This window comes from Mus musculus, chromosome 4 (assembly GCF_000001635.26).
Source record: "Mus musculus strain C57BL/6J chromosome 4, GRCm38.p6 C57BL/6J".
Lineage (NCBI taxonomy): Eukaryota > Metazoa > Chordata > Mammalia > Rodentia > Muridae > Mus > Mus musculus.
The window spans coordinates 129,257,345-129,275,110 of NC_000070.6; the positions used below are offsets into that span (position 1 = coordinate 129,257,345).

Genomic DNA, 17,766 nt, shown 5'->3' on the forward strand with positions numbered 1-17,766 from the left:
ACAAACACAGACACAAAGATGCAAACAGTTAACAAGTGAAAACTCAGGTCCAGGAAGGGAAGGAAAGGGCTAATCCTTAGTGAGCGAGCGCCAGTTTTTCAGCAGACAGCATGAAAGGATGTTTATCTGTCAGATCTTTTTAAAACTCTTCCAGCAAGCTGTGTGGTTGGTAGTCTCATCCCTATTTTATACAACTATGATTGTGTAAAACATCCAGACTTGGGCTACAGAGTAGAGAGCTTGCCTAGTGTAACGAAGAACAGAAAAAGGGAGGTGAAAGGAAGAGAGTGAGGGAGAAAAGGAAGGAAGGCAGAAGAAATGCCGAAGGGCTAAGAAGCTGACTTGAGGTAAAGCACTTGCTGCACAAGAGTGAAGACGTGAGTTCAAATCCCCAGCTCCCGTGTAAGAAAGCCAGGGAGCTGAAGAGATGGCTCAGCAGTTCAAAAATCTGACTGTTCTTCCAGAGGACCTGGGTTCAATTCCTAGCACACACATGGTAGGTTAAATTGTAACTCCGGTTCCAGGGGATCTGACACCCTCACACAGATGCACATGCAGGCAAAATACCAATGCACATAAAATAAAAATAAATCATTAAAAAGTTTTTGGTTGGAATGGAGAGATGGCTCAGAGGTTAAGAGCACTGACTAAAGCCGGGCATGGTGGCACCCGCCTTTAATCTAAGCACTCGGGAGGCAGATTTCTGAGTTCAAGGCCAGCCTGGTCTACAAAGTGAGTTCCAGGACAGCTAGGGTTATACAAAAAAACCCTGTCTGGAAAAACAAAATAAATAAATAAACAAACAAACAAGAGCATTGACTGTTCTTCCAAAGGTCCTGAGTTCAAATCTCAGCAACTACATGGTGGCCCACAACCATCCGTAATGAGATCAGATTCCCTTTTCTGGTGTGTCTGAAGCTACAGTGTACTTACATAAAATAAATAAACATATTTTTAATTTAATTTTATTTATTATTATTATTATTATTATTATTATTTTGGTTTTTTTGAGACAGGGTTTCTCTGAATAGCCCTGGCTGTCCTGGAACTTACTCTATAGGCCAGACTGGCCTCGAACTCAGAAATTTGCCTGCCTCTGCCTCCCAAGTGCTAGGATTAAAAGCATGTGCCACCACTGCCTGGCAATAAATCTTTAAAAAAATAAAAATAAACAAACAAAAACAAAAAGTTTTTGATTTTGTTTTAAAGTCAAGGCCCAGAGGTGTTCCTGTAATCCTAGTGTTAGGGATAAGAGGTAGGTGGTGGGACTCTCTAGCCAGCCAATTCATCTACTCTGTGACCAGTTTGTCCTGTAGGTTCAGTGATAGATCATATATGTGTCCAAAAACACAGTGGAGAGGAGAGCAATTGAAGAAGACACCAACATTGGCCTCTGGCCTCAACATGCATAGGCACATGTACCATACCTGAACACACGTGCCTACAACACACACACACACACTGCAGAATTAAAGATGGCTAACTTTAGAAATGCTTCTTTGATACAGTTGCCCACTGCAGCCTGTCCACTATTAGTGTTACCAGGCAGTTTCTATTCACAGCCTTCCCCTGTACACCCTCCTTACCACGTAAAGATACATGCAAATCTGAACGTATTGCACAAAACTTGACTCAGAGAGGATGAGAAACTTGACCAAGGTTAGTTAGTGAGTAGTAGAATCAGGGTTTGGATTTATCTGGATCTGGTTCACTTCAAAATGCTGTTTCTGCTGCCTCAGCCAGCAGCCAGCCACAGAGATACAAATGCACAGAGGGGAGGGGATGCAGGCCTGCAGGGCCATGGGGAGGGAGGGGCAAAATCTCTGAGCTGGAAAGGAAGCTCCCTACAGCCTCCCAGTCTGCAGGATCCCTCTGAGGCCTGGAGCCCTGGATCTGATCCCTCGGGAGGGTTCTTTTGGCCAGTGCCATTGTCCCTTCCTGTCCATTCCTATTAAGCAGTGACGCATCCCCCGGAAGGGAATCTTTGAATCACACTGCCTTGTAGGTGCGCAGCATTCAGATGACTAAGGAATGACATGCACAGCTCCAACCCCCCAGGACCATTACACCAGTCACCTCTGTGTCCTAACCCCTGTCTTCCTCCATCCATTCTCTACCCTGCCCCAGAGGGGCTTTAGTCAAACTAGAGCTTGCTCCTCTGCTGCCTGCCTGAGCCTCTTCTTGCTCTTTGTAGCATTTTTCCAAGTCTTCTGGGTACACAGAATTCTTCACAATTTAGCCGCATCACTCAGTTAGCTTTGCTTTTTGATTGGCATTTCTCATCCTTTGGGATCACATATCTCTTTTTTTTTTTAAGACAAATTCTCCGGTACTCAGGACTGGCCTTGAACCTAGAACTCATGGTAGTGGAGTTTATAACCCTTGGGTTTCTAACCCTCAGGACCTCCACTTTCTGAGTGTTCAGATTGTAGATATGCCCCGTTATACAAGGTTGAGGATGGAGCCCAGAGCTTCACGCATGGCATGCTCAAATGATTGGCAAATACTCTACCAACTAACTGAACTACATCCCCAGCCCCTCTGGTGCCTGCCGAGCCCTCTGATTTCAGTCAAGATCTTGCCCCGTAGAACTGCTTCCCTTAATCTCCAAGTGGCACTGTAGAGGTATTGTTCCCATTTTCCAGGCAGTTAAATGAAGGCCTGGAGAGAGCAGGAGTCCCTTTTTCCCAGGTCCTTGGTCAAGACACTCGCAATCATAATGAGCAAGCATGTTTTTTTATTGTTCTCTCAGGTAGGCCCCAGGGCCTGAAGTTCCAATGTCTCATGTCTTTTGTCTCTGCGTCTGCTGTGACAGCTAGGCCTGGCACAGTGGTGAGAGCTCAGAGAATGGTTGTTGACAGAATATCCATCTATTTCCTCTCCCTTGAGTGTCAGAAGGAGAGAGAATTGGAGGACATGTTGGAAGGTAGGATGTCCTGAGGTCCCTGCTAGCTGACACCTTCAGAAAGTCATAGAGTGCGGTCCCTTAAGGAATTGGCTGAGGCTGTCCCTAGGTCCTAAGAAAACTTGCTGTCCCTGCTGGGGGAGGCAAATGCCTTCTGGTTCTGCAGCATCACCCCTCAGTAGAATCTCTCAGCCAATGCATCATTAAATATTTACCATTTCCCAGTCTGCTCAGTGTGGTCCTTAGACCTAAAGGTGGTGACTGGAGACAGGACTCAGGAAATGGTCCATAGTTACTGGTCACACAGAGTTACTACAGAACCCTTCCCCTCCCCAAAGCCCTGCGGGTTGAGTTTCCAGCTCTGTTTTGTCCTTGGGGAAAATGGTGTTCAGAGGGAAAAGCCACTGGCTCCAGGCCGCACAGCCAGTAGCCAGGATCCACAAGACAGGTGTGTATGTGCATCCTTCCTCTGCATCCTGCATCCCAGCCCACAGCCAGGGAGGATGTGGGCCAGACTTGGAGGAGGCTCAGGGAAGCCATTTTCGAGGTGGGGCTGTGGCTGGAACACAGCCTGCCCTGGTGGACTTTCTACAATAACAACAGCTTGTCTTTATCCAGCACTCTCCCTCCCATTAGCTCATCCAACCCTCCCCAGCGTCCCAAGGGGGCCTATTATTATCTCCATTTGACAAATGGAGCATGGAAGCTCAGTGTGGTTGACTGACCTTCCCAGGGTTGCACAGCCTAGGCACAGCAGAGCGAGAACGCACCTTGGGGCCCTCAGTTTACACTGGCAGGCTAGAGCTGCATCTCACGACTCACTCAGCGAGTACTTAACCAGGATGCAGGAGGTTCTCTGTTCCTCTAAAGCAAAGGAGCAAAACTCTCCCCCTGCATCTCTGCCGGCTTGCTGCTGCTGCTGCTGCTGCTGTCCCCTCCCCCCTCCCCTGTCTCTCCCCCTCCCCCATGCCTCCCCCTCCCCCGTGTCTCCCCCTCCCCTATGCCTCCCCCCTCCCCCATGCCACCCCACCAGAGCTCGCTAGAGAATGAAAGTGAGCAGCTAATCCCTGCTCTCTCAGACCTCACAGAGATGCCTGGGGATGTTTTCTCTGCCTCGCCCCGACTTGTCCAGCTTCAATTCTTCCTGCAAGTGCCAGGGCACCTCCTGCCTTCCCTGAAAAGGCTTCCTGGATTGACTCAGCCAGTCTTAGACACTCCTCCTAAGGCACAATGTCCTCTGTAGGATTGATTGCTTTTGTTTTGTTTCCCCCTTTGAGACAGTTTCTCTGTGTAGCCCTGGCTAGCCTGGAACTATGTAGCCCAGGTTAGCTTTGAATCTCTGCCTTCCAAGTGCTGGGACTTAGGGCATGCACCACCATGCCCAGCTGCAATCCCCCCACCCCCACCCCCATTTAAACAGGGTCTTACCATACATCCCTGACTAGGCTGGAACTCATTATGTAGACCAGGTTAGCCTTAAACTCTCCAAGATCTGCCTGCCTCTGCCTCCTGAGTGCTGGAATTACTGGTTCGCACCACCACACCTGGCCCAATCCTCCTTATAAATTTTTAATGGACCAATTATCTTATTATATTGTTTGTCTGTCTGCCTCTCTCATCAGACTGAGTTCCTTAAGGGCAGGGATAATGATTTCCGACACCTGTCTTCCCCTGTACCTAGTTGTGATTCTTCACCGAGTGCTTGCTGAAGGAACATCTAACATCCCTGAGGGCTGGATGGGGCTGAAGATGGCGGAGCACTAGCAGGCCTGAGCCATTAAAAGAAGCTGAAGTGTTTTAAGTGCTTTGGGGCATTTAGAATCTGATGTGTCACTGAGACATCCAGCGGAGCACTCCCCATAGGTAAGAGTCTGTCTGAGGCAGGGCCAGAAAAAATGGATAGGAAGGAAAAAAGGAGCAGAGTGTTTCTGCAATTCCCACTCACTGGTGACCTACTGTGTGCCCAGGCTCAGGCAATGTCTGTGTATAGCTGAATGTGCTCTGTGGCACCGAGTCCCCAGGAGGCAGAAAGCATCAACCCATTCGATGGAGGAAGAAACTGAGTCTCCGAGATTAAACTAACTCCTCAAACTTACATAGCTAGAAACAGCAGAGGCAATGGCATGCACAGGGCCCTGGGGTGGAATAATAGGACCATATAAACTGGGCCTGGGCCTAGTCCGTGTAATGGCAGCACTCAGCAGGTGGAGGCAAGAGGGTCAGAAGTTCAGGGGCAGCCTTGACTCCATAGTAAGTCCTGAGTCATCTTGAGATACATGAGACTACATCTAAAACAAACAAACAAACAAACAAACAAAAATCTCCTCTCTTATGGGGTTCTTTAGCTAGATGTGGGAGTGTGCATCTTTAAAGCCAATACTTGGGGGCTGGTGAGATGGCTCAGTGGGTAAGAGCACCCGACTGCTCTTCCGAAGGTCCAGAGTTCAAATCCCAGCAACCACATGGTGGCTCACAACCATCCGTAAGGAGATCTGACTCCCTCTTCTGGAGTGTCTGAAGACAGCTACAGCGTACTTACATATAATAAATAAATAAATCTTTAAAAAAAAAAAGCCAATACTTGGAAGGCAGAAATATGACGATCTAGAATTCAAGGCCAGTCCTGGCAATATAGCAAATTCAAAACCAACCAGCCTGGGCTATAGGAGATCCAAAGGAACATGCTCAGGACTTGAACTCAGTTCCATCTGGAAGGTACCACATCCCTAATCCTGTCTGCATATGGTAGTCAAGGAAAAGACTGGAATAGAAAACGTATACCTTAAAGAGGGAAAGTGGGAGGTGATGGGGGAGATGAGCTCAGAGAAGGGCCAGATCAGAGGTCTCTGGGCCCCTGAGGGATCTGGGGTGTGGCAGGAGAGCCGGACATTAGGGAACAACCCTCTTTAGCACAGCAGCAGCCTTCATCAGGGACCTGTGCTGTGGGAAACTAGGAAGTAGAGGCTGTTGGCTGGGAAAGGACCTGAAGGAAGGAAGTGCCCTGTGACTACGTGGGCTCTGGAGAGCAGGACAGATGGTCTGGACTGGTTTGGAAAAGACTGGCGTGGATGTGCGCAGGCAGGAGTAGGAGGTAATGCGCTCGAATATTCTTGTTTTGCACAGGTGGACAGGAACAGCTTCATCTTTGGAAAGCGTCCATCCTATCTCCTCTACCCCAACACGCAGGCCTCTAACTACGCTGTCCTCAGGCCTCAGCCCCGGTCTCCACTGTCCCCAGCCCACGGCTCCCCTGAGGTTATCCAGGACCGGCCCCTCCCACTCCTGTCTGCAGTCTCACTCTCCCTGGCCCAGACCAGTGAGGCAGGAGGGAGGAGTTTCCAGGCAGGAAAGAGCTGAGTCACTCGGTGGCACATCTGGTCTCAGATCTTGATACCCAGCTGGAAGGGGCAGGAAGGAAGAGGCCACCTCCCCCACAAACTCTCCTGACTGAATCCTAGGGTTTTGCCAACTGTGTGGGGCAGGCTGGGAGATGCTGCTGGCGTGGTAGCAACAACCTTGGCCAGGCTGCCTCGCCCACTTGCCTGGGTCCTTTGCTGCTGTGATTGCCGTTAATGTTCGTTCGGGAAAAGCCTGGGAACACTTGGGTGGATTGTCTCCATGGTGCAGGTGACAGAGTGGCTTGCTCAAGAGCACAGCATTTTGGAGAGCCAGCCTGTGAGTGTGCCCTCTCCCACGTGGCTATAAAAGAGGAAGTAGTATTTAGGGTAACTCAGAGACAGTGGGCATCGTCTGAAGGGCTCAAGACAGATGGATGGAAATGTAGATGAGGACCATGGATTCCATCTCAACACTGCAGGGACCAGAAGGCTTTTCTCTGTGTGCAGGGAGACATGAAACCCAAGCCCCTGGCCAGTGGGTTACCCCTCTATTCCTCTGACTCTCCTGATTTTTGGCTTTCTCTCTCTCTCTCTCTCTCTCTCTCTCTCTCTCTCTCTCTCTCTCTCTCTCTCTCTTTCTCTCTCTCACACACACAGGTTGATTATTTGACATCATTTTTGTCCTCCCTCTATCCCCCCATGCTGAGAAGAGCCTTGGCAGAGGTTTCCCACCATCCTGTCCTCTGAAGGAGGCACGGGGACATAGTGTTCTCATTGTCCTGCATGGAAAGATGTGTCCAGGTCCTGGAGACAGGAAGGCATCACACCAGGGTCTCTGACTCCTCTCTAGGCTGCACAACAGCCTTCTCTAGGGGCCTCAGCTGTGCTTGGACATAACATCCAGCCAGACAGTGGCCATGTCACTGCCCTTCTCCCAGTAAAGCTGTCCCACACACATACATCAGTCTCTGCAGATCTCTCTTCTTCCCTAGGACCAACCCATCCAGAACATTAACTTTGGACTGATCTAATTGTATATAAAGTAGTCACAAATGTACCCTCGCTGTGTGACCTTCAGACATATTCTGAGACTTGCCTGAGTCATGATTTTCTCTTTTCCTTTTTCATTTTTTTTTTGTTTTGTTTTGTTATTTCACAGATATTTGAAAAGTGAAAAAGAACATTCGAACCCTCGACTCACATGATTCTGTAGCATTTTCTGAGTCAAGAGAGAACTGAGGGCTGGAGAGATGGCTCAGTGGTTAAGAGCACTGACTGCTTTTCCAGAGGTCCTGAGTTCAATTCCCAGCAACCACATGGTGGCTCACAACCATCTGTAATGGGATCTGATGCCCTCTTCTGGTGTGTCTGAAGACAGCGACAGTGTACTCATATAAATAAAATAAATAAATATAAATAAAAAGTCTTTTCTGCAGGTGTCAATCAAGGTTTTCTACAAGTTAGAATCACACCTTGGGGAGCTAGAAAGGGAGGGTGTGTGTGTCTGTGTGTCTGTGTCTGTGTGTTTTCCCAGTAAAAAAATATATGGGAAATATGCAAACAGCACACATGAGCATTTGAATATTAAATTACCCTATGCAAATGAATGCAAATGAGCAGTGGTTGCAGGCAATGGGAAGAGTGGACTGAGCCAGATCTCTGCACAGGTGAATCAGCATGGCGCCTGCACATCTCAGCTCAGGGGTGCTTCCAGTTCTGGTGACAAGACTCTGTGAGGGGACCTGGGACTCCCTAAGAGGATAGAGACTCTTGACAGAAGGGAACCCTGGCTTGGGTAGACTCAAAGGGAGATAACCAATAAGAAGGGATTTAGTCCTAAGTGAGATGCTGGCTTCAGAAGGCTCCCAGAAGGAGGAAGGCCCTGAGAGGAGACATTTAACAAGAGGGAAGCTTTGCCTTAATAATGAAGCCTTGTCCCAGGAATCTGTAGTGACAGAGCTGCTTGTCCCCTCCCAACCATCAGGAGAGCAGGGAAACCCAGGGCAGGGCTTCACGTCCTCCTTGGCCTCCCAGGCCTTCTCCATCTCCAGGGATGACTCCAGGCCTCTGTTCTAGCTCCTAAGGCCCCATAGTTAGATGCTGTGCTCAGGCCTGTTTGGTGTGGCCTGTCATATCCTATGCCAGCAATCCTGGTTTCTCATTGTCCCCCACCCCAACCCCTACTCCCCGAGTTGTTTGGAGGACTGCTTGACACCAGGGAACCCAGTCTTGTTCCTCACAGTCAGGCTGAGTAGGGGAGTACCCTCTGGAATCCAAGATGGAGTATGACTAGAACATCCCACCTAGCTTGGCCTATCTTATTTCTTACTTAGGATCTCTCTGAGTCCCTATCCACCCGACCCCAACCCCAGCCTTTTCAGAGCCCCACCCCCACCAGAGATCCACCCCCCACCAGAGCCCCACCCCCTCCAGCCTCATCCCTTGCAGCTTCCCTAGCTCCCAGATCAAGCCCTGTCTCCCTTAGCTTCTCCCGTCCCAGATAAGACACTTGGAAGAGCAGCCCTGGGTTCAGCTCAGAAATTCACCAGTCTTTGCTATGGCATGCCAACTGCTTTGCCCTCTCTTCAGGCACATACTATAAGATGGAGGAGCCAGAGACAGAGAGATTAGTGAAAACTTGGGAGGCAGATCCATGACAGTCAGGTAGCGCGGAGAGCTCACTCACCCCAGGCTGCTGCAGCAGGCAGAGGCCTTTCAAGACTGGAGCCAGAGGCTGGAGCAGAGAGCAGGACAGGCTCCACCCAGGTCCCCTGAACAAGAGACTCAGGGTACACACCCTCAACCTCTACCCCACCCTTCAGGCCAGACCACGGTCAGGGGAGGGCAGCCACCATGGAGCTGGATATGAGATACTCTGGGAGGGAGAGAGCAAGGGAGAAGGCTCCGGTGAGGAACAGCTTGCAGGCAGAGGCTGTGTGTGTGTGTGTGTGTGTGTGTGTGTGTGTGTGTGTGTGCACATGGGGTCAGGGATTACAGGCAGTACCAGAGAGTTCCAAGTGCTCTTGATACCTCAGGACTTGAAAAAGCAGGCCCACTGGGAGGTGGTGGCGCACACCAGTACTTGGGAGACAGAGGCAGGCAGATCTCTGAGGCCAGCCTGGTCTACAGAGTTTCAGGACAGCCAGGGCTACATAGAGAAACCCTGTCTCAAAAAGCCAAAATAATGGAAAAATAGACTCATGTGTAAGAGAGCCAAACCCAGGCACAGCCGACAGCAGGTTCAGGTGATGGGAATTCTCAAGGGTTCTAAGCATAGGTCACACTGCGGGGCTGTGGCCTTTTGCCCTTGGGTTCCTGGCTGACCACACTCACTCTGTCTGAAATTCTACTCTGGTAGTCTTGTGCTGGACCCTTCAGGGCAAAGAGGAAAGACTCTGCGGTGGCTAATGTTTGTTGCAGTCTTGATGGGATTTCGAGTCACCATGGAAACGCACTTCTGAGTGCCTCTATTTGAGTGTTTCTAGAAGAGTTTCAATAGGATAGTGAAGGCCCAACCTGAACGCAGGCAGCTTCATCCCATTGGCTGGGGACCTGGACTGACTAAAAAATAAAGGGAAAGTGAGCTGAGCCCCAGGCATCCCATCTCTCCCAGCTCCCTGCCAGCAGACACAGAGAGAGCACTTGCCTCACTGCCCCAAGGCCATAGCTCCCACCATGATGGCCAGTACCCTAGGCCTAAGCCAAAGTCACCCCTTCCTTCCATAGTTGCTGAATGTTTGTTTGTTTGTTTGTTTGTTTGTTTGTTTGTTTGAGAGAGTTTCTCTGTGTAGCCCTGGCTGTTGTGGAACTCACTCTGTAGACCAGGCTTGAGCTCAGAGAGAGATCTGCCTGCCTCTGCCCCCTCAAAGCTGGGAGCCAAGGTGTGAGTCACCATTGCTCAACTCCACAGGTTGTTTTTCTTCCCTATGTTGTCACAGCAACAAGACAAAGTAACACAGCTCTCCCGCTTTCATGGAAGTGATTAGAATCAGGGTCCAGCTGCAAGGGAGGGGTGGTCATCTTCTGAACTCACTGGACTAAAGGCAAGCCTGACTCAGGCGCTGATGCCCATGACGTAGCCTGAAGCTCTGCTTGAGGAATCAGATTTGCTGGACCAAGAAAATCTTCCTGTGGGGAAGGCAGCGACTAGAGAGGGCTGTTATCAGTACTAGGAGGAAGCAGGGGCCATAGGACAGAAGAACTCAAGGCTGGTGGGACCCAGAGGACCGACAGAAGCAAAGACCATGTATACTGGAGTTACTGTGCCCAGAGTCAGGGTGTTAGATACTCAGAGAGCAAGACTAGAGCTCCCAGGCTTCTAGAACACCATGCATTCTCCAGGAGGCCCAGAGGCAAGGGCACCACCTGTCTTCCTTCCCATGTAGTCTTAAATAAATGTGTTTTCTTAAACACCTGTATCAGCACCTGCCTGGTCCTCTCCACCCAGAAGCTCTACAAGCCTCTACATCCTAACCCACCTCCCAGAACCACAGATGCCAGAGATGGTGGAGCCCTGGCCTTAAGAGCTAAAGCCAAGGCCTTGCCTTCTCTGTGTGTCTGCCTCAGAGCCTCCAGTTGCTCAGCAGAGATCAAGGAGGAGCCCCGAGTGGAAGCGAATGTCGGTAACCCAGCACGCAGGAGCCCGGGGGAGCTGCAGTGTGAGGCCTGGCCAAGATGTATGAGATGACTCTCTCAGGAGAAGGAAGGAAGGAAGGAAAGAAGGAAGGGAGGGAGGGAGGGAGGGAGGGAGGGAGGGAGGGAGGGAGGGAGGAAGGAAGGAAGGAAGGAAGGAAGGAAGGAAGGAAGGGGAAAACAAAATAAAAGAGAAATGTCTGCCATCCCAGAGGCTGCCAGGATGCAGCAATATATGGGCAGAGCAGGCTCCATAAGAGCTTCACCCTTCACACTCCTACACTTCCCTTGCTCTTCTGTCTGGTGTTCCTGCTTCCATTTCTACTGCAAAGGGGTTCTGGGGTTATTTTTTGTTTTGTTTGTTTGTTTGTTTGTTTGTTTGTTTCTTTCTTTCTTTCTTTCTTTCTTTCTTTCTTTCTTTCTTTCTTTTTATTTCTCTGTGTAGCTCTGGCTGTCCTAAAACTCACTCTGTAGAACAGGCTGGCCTTGAACTCAGAAATCCACTTGCCTCTGCCCCTGAGTTCTGGGATTAAAGGCCTGTGCCACCACTGCCCAGCTAAGGGTTCTGCTTCAACATACAGACTTGGAGGAAGCAGAGGTCTGTGGCCCCAGTGAACTTCAGATACTCGTGAGCAGTCAGCAGGGTGGTTACTCAAGGCTGGGCTCACTTAGTCATGGGTTCCCCCCACCCCACCCCCTCCAAGCTTAAGGGGACAAGAACAGGGGCAGGGAGCTAGGCAGTGGTTAGGACAAGAGGTCCTTTGGAGACTCCTGTTGAGAGTCACATGAGACTGTGTCACTCCAGTTCTGGGTGCAGCAGAGCACTGAGTGTCTGGGGTGTTCATCCCCATGTCTTTCCTATCTCCTCAAGCTCTCCTGCCTTCTCTTGAGGACAGGACAGGCAAGGCAGCAGGGGACTGATGGTTCCTTAGTAGCACGAGCTCCAGAGACAGGGAGAGGACTGGGTTCAAATCCTAGCTTAGTCACTGCCTATGCCCAAGGCTGCTCTATCTGTCTCAGCAAGCGTGGAGCTGGAAGGTTAGGGCTGTGGCTCAGAAGTCAATCACACACTTCATATTCCAGAGGCCCGGAGGTTTAGTCTCCAGTGCTGCTCCCACCCTCTTCTAGGAATTAAGACCTTTTTTTTTTTTTTTTTTGGTTTTTCGAGACAGGGTTTCTCTGTATAGCCCTGGCTGTCCTGGAACTCACTCTGTAGACCAGTGGTGGCTCATGCCTTTAATCCCAGCACTTGGGAGGCAGAGGCAGGCGGATTTCTGAGTTCGAGGTCAGTCTGGTCTACAGAGTGAGTTGCAATGCAAGACAGCCGGGGCTACACAGAGAAACCAAAAAAAAAAAAAAAAAAAAAAAAGACCTTGAGGTCAGTAAGGGCTACACAACAACATTCTGTCTCAACCCCCAACTCATCCCAAATTATCTCTAAATGAGGGAAAGAGGGTACAGCTGGAAAATGACAGGCCATCAGTTCAGTCTCCAGGATGCACAGGGTAGCATGAGAGCTGACTCCCTCAAACTATCCCCTGATCGTGCATGAGTGTGCCATCTGCACAAACAATAAACAAAGGAAATGTAATTAAATAAAAAGAGACTACCAAGGGTGGAAAGATGGCTCAGTGGTTATCATTGCCTGCTGTTCTGCTGTAGGGCCTGTGTTCGATTCCCAGCACCATGTCAGGCAGCTCACAACTACAACTGTAACTACAGTTGGGGTGGGAGGCAGGGGCCCGGGGGCAGGGGGACCTGACACTTCTGGTCAACATGGGATCCTGCAGTCAGTCATCATTCACTTGCACGTACCGGCATGTGTATATACACACATACATAATTAGAAGTAAAAAGAGTTTGGTTCTGGCGAGATGGCTCAGGGGTTAAGAGCACAGACTGAGCCCTGGCGTGGTGGCGCACGCCTTTGCCTTTAATCCCAGCACTCGGGAGGCAAAGCCAGGCACATTTCTGAGTTCGAGGCCAGCCTGGTCTACAAAGTGAGTTCCAGGACAGCCAGGGCTACACAGAGAAACCCTGTCTCGAAAAACCAAAACCAAAACCAAAACAAAACAAACAAAAAAGAGCACAGATTGGTCTTCCAGAAATTTGGAGTTAACTCCCAGCAACCACATAGTGTATTACAGCCATCTGTAATGGGATCCGATGTCCTCTTCTGGTGTGTCTGAAGACAGCTACAGTGTAGTCATATACATAAAATTAATACATTAAAAAAAAAAAAAACCACTGGCTGCTGCTCTAGAGGTCTGGCATCCAACACCCAGCAACCACGACAGGATCTGATGTCCTCTTCTGGTATGCAGAAGTACATGCAGACACCACACCCATATATGAAAAGTATATAAACAAATAAATTTAAAAATAAATATTTTCCAGAAAGGAGTAGAGTGAATGAGCAGCCTGGAATGGCAGCTCACACCTGTAATTTCAGCACTCCCATGGCCAGGCGTGGTGGTGCACGCCTTTAATCCCAGCATTTGGAAGGCAGAGGCAGGAGGATTTCTGAGTTCAACACAGAGAAACCCTGTCTCCAAAAAAAAAAAAAAAAAAGTTATAAGCACTCCACTGAGGCAGGAGCATCATTAGTTAGAGACCTGAGCAGAATCCTTGGGACGACCACATAGCTCAGTGGCAGCGTGCATGTCTACCATGCCTCATGCCCTAGGTTCCATCTGCAGCACGCAGGCATGCACGTACACAAGTACGCACGCACACACACACACGTATATATGCATGCTCTCTCACACTCACACACACATGCTCACACACACACCTTCATACACACGTGCATTCTCTCATACACACACACACTCTTGAGTACAGATGCATTCACACACACTCTGTTACACACATGACTACACACATGAACACACTCTCACACAAATACACACATATTCATATACAGTCTTAAACACAAACATCTTCATGCATGTTCTCTCGAATACACATATTCACACACAGACTCTGTCACATGTACATATATATATATTCACACATACACATGCACATTCACACACACACTGACTGGTTCAGTTAGTTGGTCACAAAAAGCCACATTCACATTCTCTTTCATGCTCAGGGGTGTTCACACTGTCAGCCACAGATAGCTAGGCACACTCATAAATCCACCCATCTATACACCTGTCTGTCTGTCTGTCTACTTGTTTATTTAGACAGGTTCCACTGTTTAGCCTTGGCTGTCCTGGAACTCACCATATATTAGACCAAGCTGGCCTCAGACTCAGAGATCTGCCTGCCTGTGGCCTCTGAGTCCTGGGAGTAAGGAAATGGTGCACCCCCATTCCCGGCCACACACATTGTTACACTCAGTTCTGTCCACACAAAGGCACATCCTCTGACATACTCACTCTGGCATATAAACACAGTCAAGAGCAGGCAGACACACATACTCGCATACACACATCCACTGCACACATGGACACACCCCTCATCCATTTGGCTGTAGCTTTCAAACAGGGTCACACAAAACTTAGGCGGACCCCCAATTGTAGGTGAGGGTGACTTTGAACTCCTAACCCTCCTGCCTCTACGGAGTGCAGGGATTAAAATCAGGCACAGAAGCTGGGCGTGGTGGTGCACTCCTTTAATCCCAGCACTCGGGAGGCAAAGGCAGGCGGAATTCTGAGTTCGAGGCCAGCCTGGTCTACACAGTGAGTTCCAGGACAGTCAGGGCTACACAGAGAAACCCTGTCTCGAAAAAAACTAAAAAAAAAAAAAAAAAAAAAAAAAAACACGCACAGGAAAAGACGTCCACACACCCACACAAAAAGTATATGGTGACATTTACTTTTTGTTTTCGTTTAGAGACAAGCCTCCTCACTATCCTCCTGAAATTCACTGTGTAGACCAAGATGGCCTCAGACTTCCACAGTTTCCATCTCTGCCGCACTCCCACCCCCACCCCCACCCTACCCCGCCCCCTCCATTCCCGTCCCTGTGCTGGGATCACAGGTGCAGATGACCTAATTGACATTCACATACTCTTACACACAAGCTTCATACTTAAACCAGATTGTAACTGGACCATTGAGACACACGTGTATTTTGCACACAGTTCTGGACATTCTGGAACATTCACAGCCACCCTTAAGACACACGGTGACTTGTTGGGTCAGGGACACTCCACTCACATACACAGCTTCCTCATCCACCCCTGCGGCCATCTCCTCCATCAGAGTTCCTGCCAACTACCAACTTGATTGGCTTTCTCCCCACCTATTTCCCACCATCCTCTGGGGCCTCCAGAGCCTCCCTTCAGAGCCCGGGAGGGAGGGGACAGGGCAGGGTTAGCCCTGCTGATGTGGCAACGCAGCTCACCTGCAACCTAGGCCACACCCTCCACAGGGCGAGGTTTAAAGGAACAGCACCCCTTACTACTTACGTGGCTTGGTCAGTAGCCTGCGTTTGACAGACCTAGAAAGGGCTTAGAGTATACGTGGGATTTGAACCTAGTGCCTAGTAGGAAGAGATGGCTATACCAGGGCAAGAAGCTGGAACCAAGGTTCGCCTTTCTTTTTTTCCTAGCGGTGGGCATCAGTGCCTGCTTCTCTTCTTTTTCCAACCTCCCTAGCAGGCACTCCACCTTCTGGCAGGCCTTGTCTAGGAAGCCAACACCATCTGGGCTCCCTGCCAGAAACCTGGGTGTCCCGCTCTACACTTCCCCCTGCAGAATCTGTCTCTTGTTGCTTTTGCAAAACTGGGTAAGGTGTGCCTGCACAGTGGGCATCCCGGCTGCCTTCTTCCCAGTCACGTAACAGGGCAAGGCACTCCTCAGGTCCTCCATTTCTTCTACCGGGATTGGTGAGTTACATGCGGGTAAAGTGCAGCAGGGCCAAGACCAGAGACTTGAGACTGGCACAGCTAGGGAGTCTCAGAGTTGCAGGGACATACTGAGAAGGTCATCCTGTTGGACCTTGCCCTTCCACACACCACCTCTAGTGATTAGTGATCCCTTAGCCGCTGCCTTAATTCAGTATGGTCTACTGTGAGGTTCCCACTGCTCCCAAAGCTGTGACAGCCCAGCCTGGCTTTGATGGTCACTGTAGTGGGAGGAGTGTCTAGGAGATGGGCAGGTGGTAGAGATGGAGAGGTGTCAGGGAGACCCAGCCATATCCTCGGAAGTCACCAGTTTGATGGAGAAGAGCTAGCCTGGTCTGCTCCTGGAATGCTTGGCCTTTGCTCTTTCACCCCACAGTGCTAGAGATGGAACTCGGAATCCTGAACTCGCTGGGCGAGAGCTCTGCATTGAACAGCACCCCAGCCTGGGTTTCTGGCTTATGGGGGGGGGGCAATTTATCCCCTGAAGTTTCAGAACTCCTGAACTAGAGAGATACGTTGTGCCCCAAGCACCCCACTTCTGATGGCAGAGGCAGTCAGATCCAAGAGTTTTTGTGCTATAGGGAGGTACACTCAGTCCCAAGGCCCCTAAACTACCACATAATAGTTGCTTTGGGATACAAGATCTGCTGGGGAGATTCACCCTCTCTTGGGGTTACCAGCTGGAGACACAATCTCCTTTCTCAGGGACCTGAGTTCCATTTCCAGCCCCCGTATCAATCAAGAGGCTCACAAACACCTGTAACTCCAGCTTCAAGGGATCCAACATCCTCTTCCTGTCTTCACAGGCGCTTACTCGTGCCCCCCCCCCCCCCCCGCGCACAAATACACACACACACCCATACACACAAATAAAAAACAAGTAATATTTAAAGGAACGAAATAGAGTTTCAGGGGTCAGCAAGTTAAAAGGCATGGCGTGAATGTGCCGGCTACGCAACCATCTCACATGGCGAGGCAGGGTGCACACGGCCCACATCACCAGCACCCAAGCTTCAAAGGCATACATCGCAGCAGTTGCAGGCAAAAATGCTCATTCCTGGGACGTGCGTGGACTGCTCCAGGCACTGGAGTAACCTAGGAGGATGCCTTGAAGCCTTTAATAGAAGACACACATGCCCTCAAGGCCATGACTGTGTAATCAGAGGGAGTTTATATTCAGCAAGAAACCTGGAGTCAGTCAAGTCATGGTGGAGTGAGCTCGTAATCCCAGCACTCGAGAGCTACAACAGGGGGATGAGGAGTTCAGGGCCATTCTGGCCGACATAATGAGACCCAATTTGTCTCTGAGAGAGACACTGTGGAGGGGCTGGACTGGCGGTTCGGGTGGTTAAGAGCACTGATTGCTGTCCCAAAGAACCAGGATTTCATTCCTAGCACCCACATGCTGTCTCACAATCACTTATAACTCTAGACCCAAGGGATTCTACAGACTCTGAGGGCGATAGATATGCAGGTATACATGCTTACATACTCATATATAAATACATACACGCTGGGCATGGTGGCTCACGCCTTTAATCCCAGCACTTGGGAGGCAGAGGCAGGCCGATTTTTGAGTTCAAAGCCAGCCTGGTCTACACAGTGAGTTCCAGGACAGCCAGGGCTACACAGAGAAACCCTGTCTTGAAAAACCAAAATAAATACATACATACATACATACATACACACACACACACATATGCAGGCAAAGGCACTCATACATACAAAATAATTTAAAATTTTTTCAAAAGTAAGAAAACAAACAAAACACATAGGGTTGATGAATAAAGGTATTTCTGCCAAGACTGACGATCTGAGTTCGAGCCCCAGATCCAACACAACAGGAGAAAATCAGCTCCCACCAGAGCACATGAATAAATTTAGGAGGCTCAGGCTGGAGAGATGGCTCAGTGGTTGACTGCTCTTCTGAAGGTCCTGAGTTCAAATCCCAGCAACTACATGGTGGCTCACAACCACTCATAATGAGATCTGATGCCTTCTTCCGGGGTGTCTGAAGACAGCTACAGTGTA

The 17,766-nt window shown here is 49.7% G+C and overlaps 1 protein-coding gene and 1 long non-coding RNA gene across 2 annotated transcripts in view; one reads left to right on the forward strand and one right to left on the reverse strand.

The window, feature by feature from the left end:
• C77080 (expressed sequence C77080) overlaps positions 1-4,060 on the reverse strand; it is a 41,827-nt gene extending 37,767 nt beyond the window's left edge. Inside the window, exon 1 of the mRNA NM_001285867.1 lies at positions 3,987-4,060. The gene's annotated coding sequence lies outside the window, so the exon portion shown is untranslated. The remainder of the gene's footprint in view (positions 1-3,986) is intronic.
• Positions 1-17,766, forward strand: part of Gm12976 — a 44,258-nt gene that overhangs the window by 17,942 nt on the left and 8,550 nt on the right. The window lies entirely within an intron of this gene.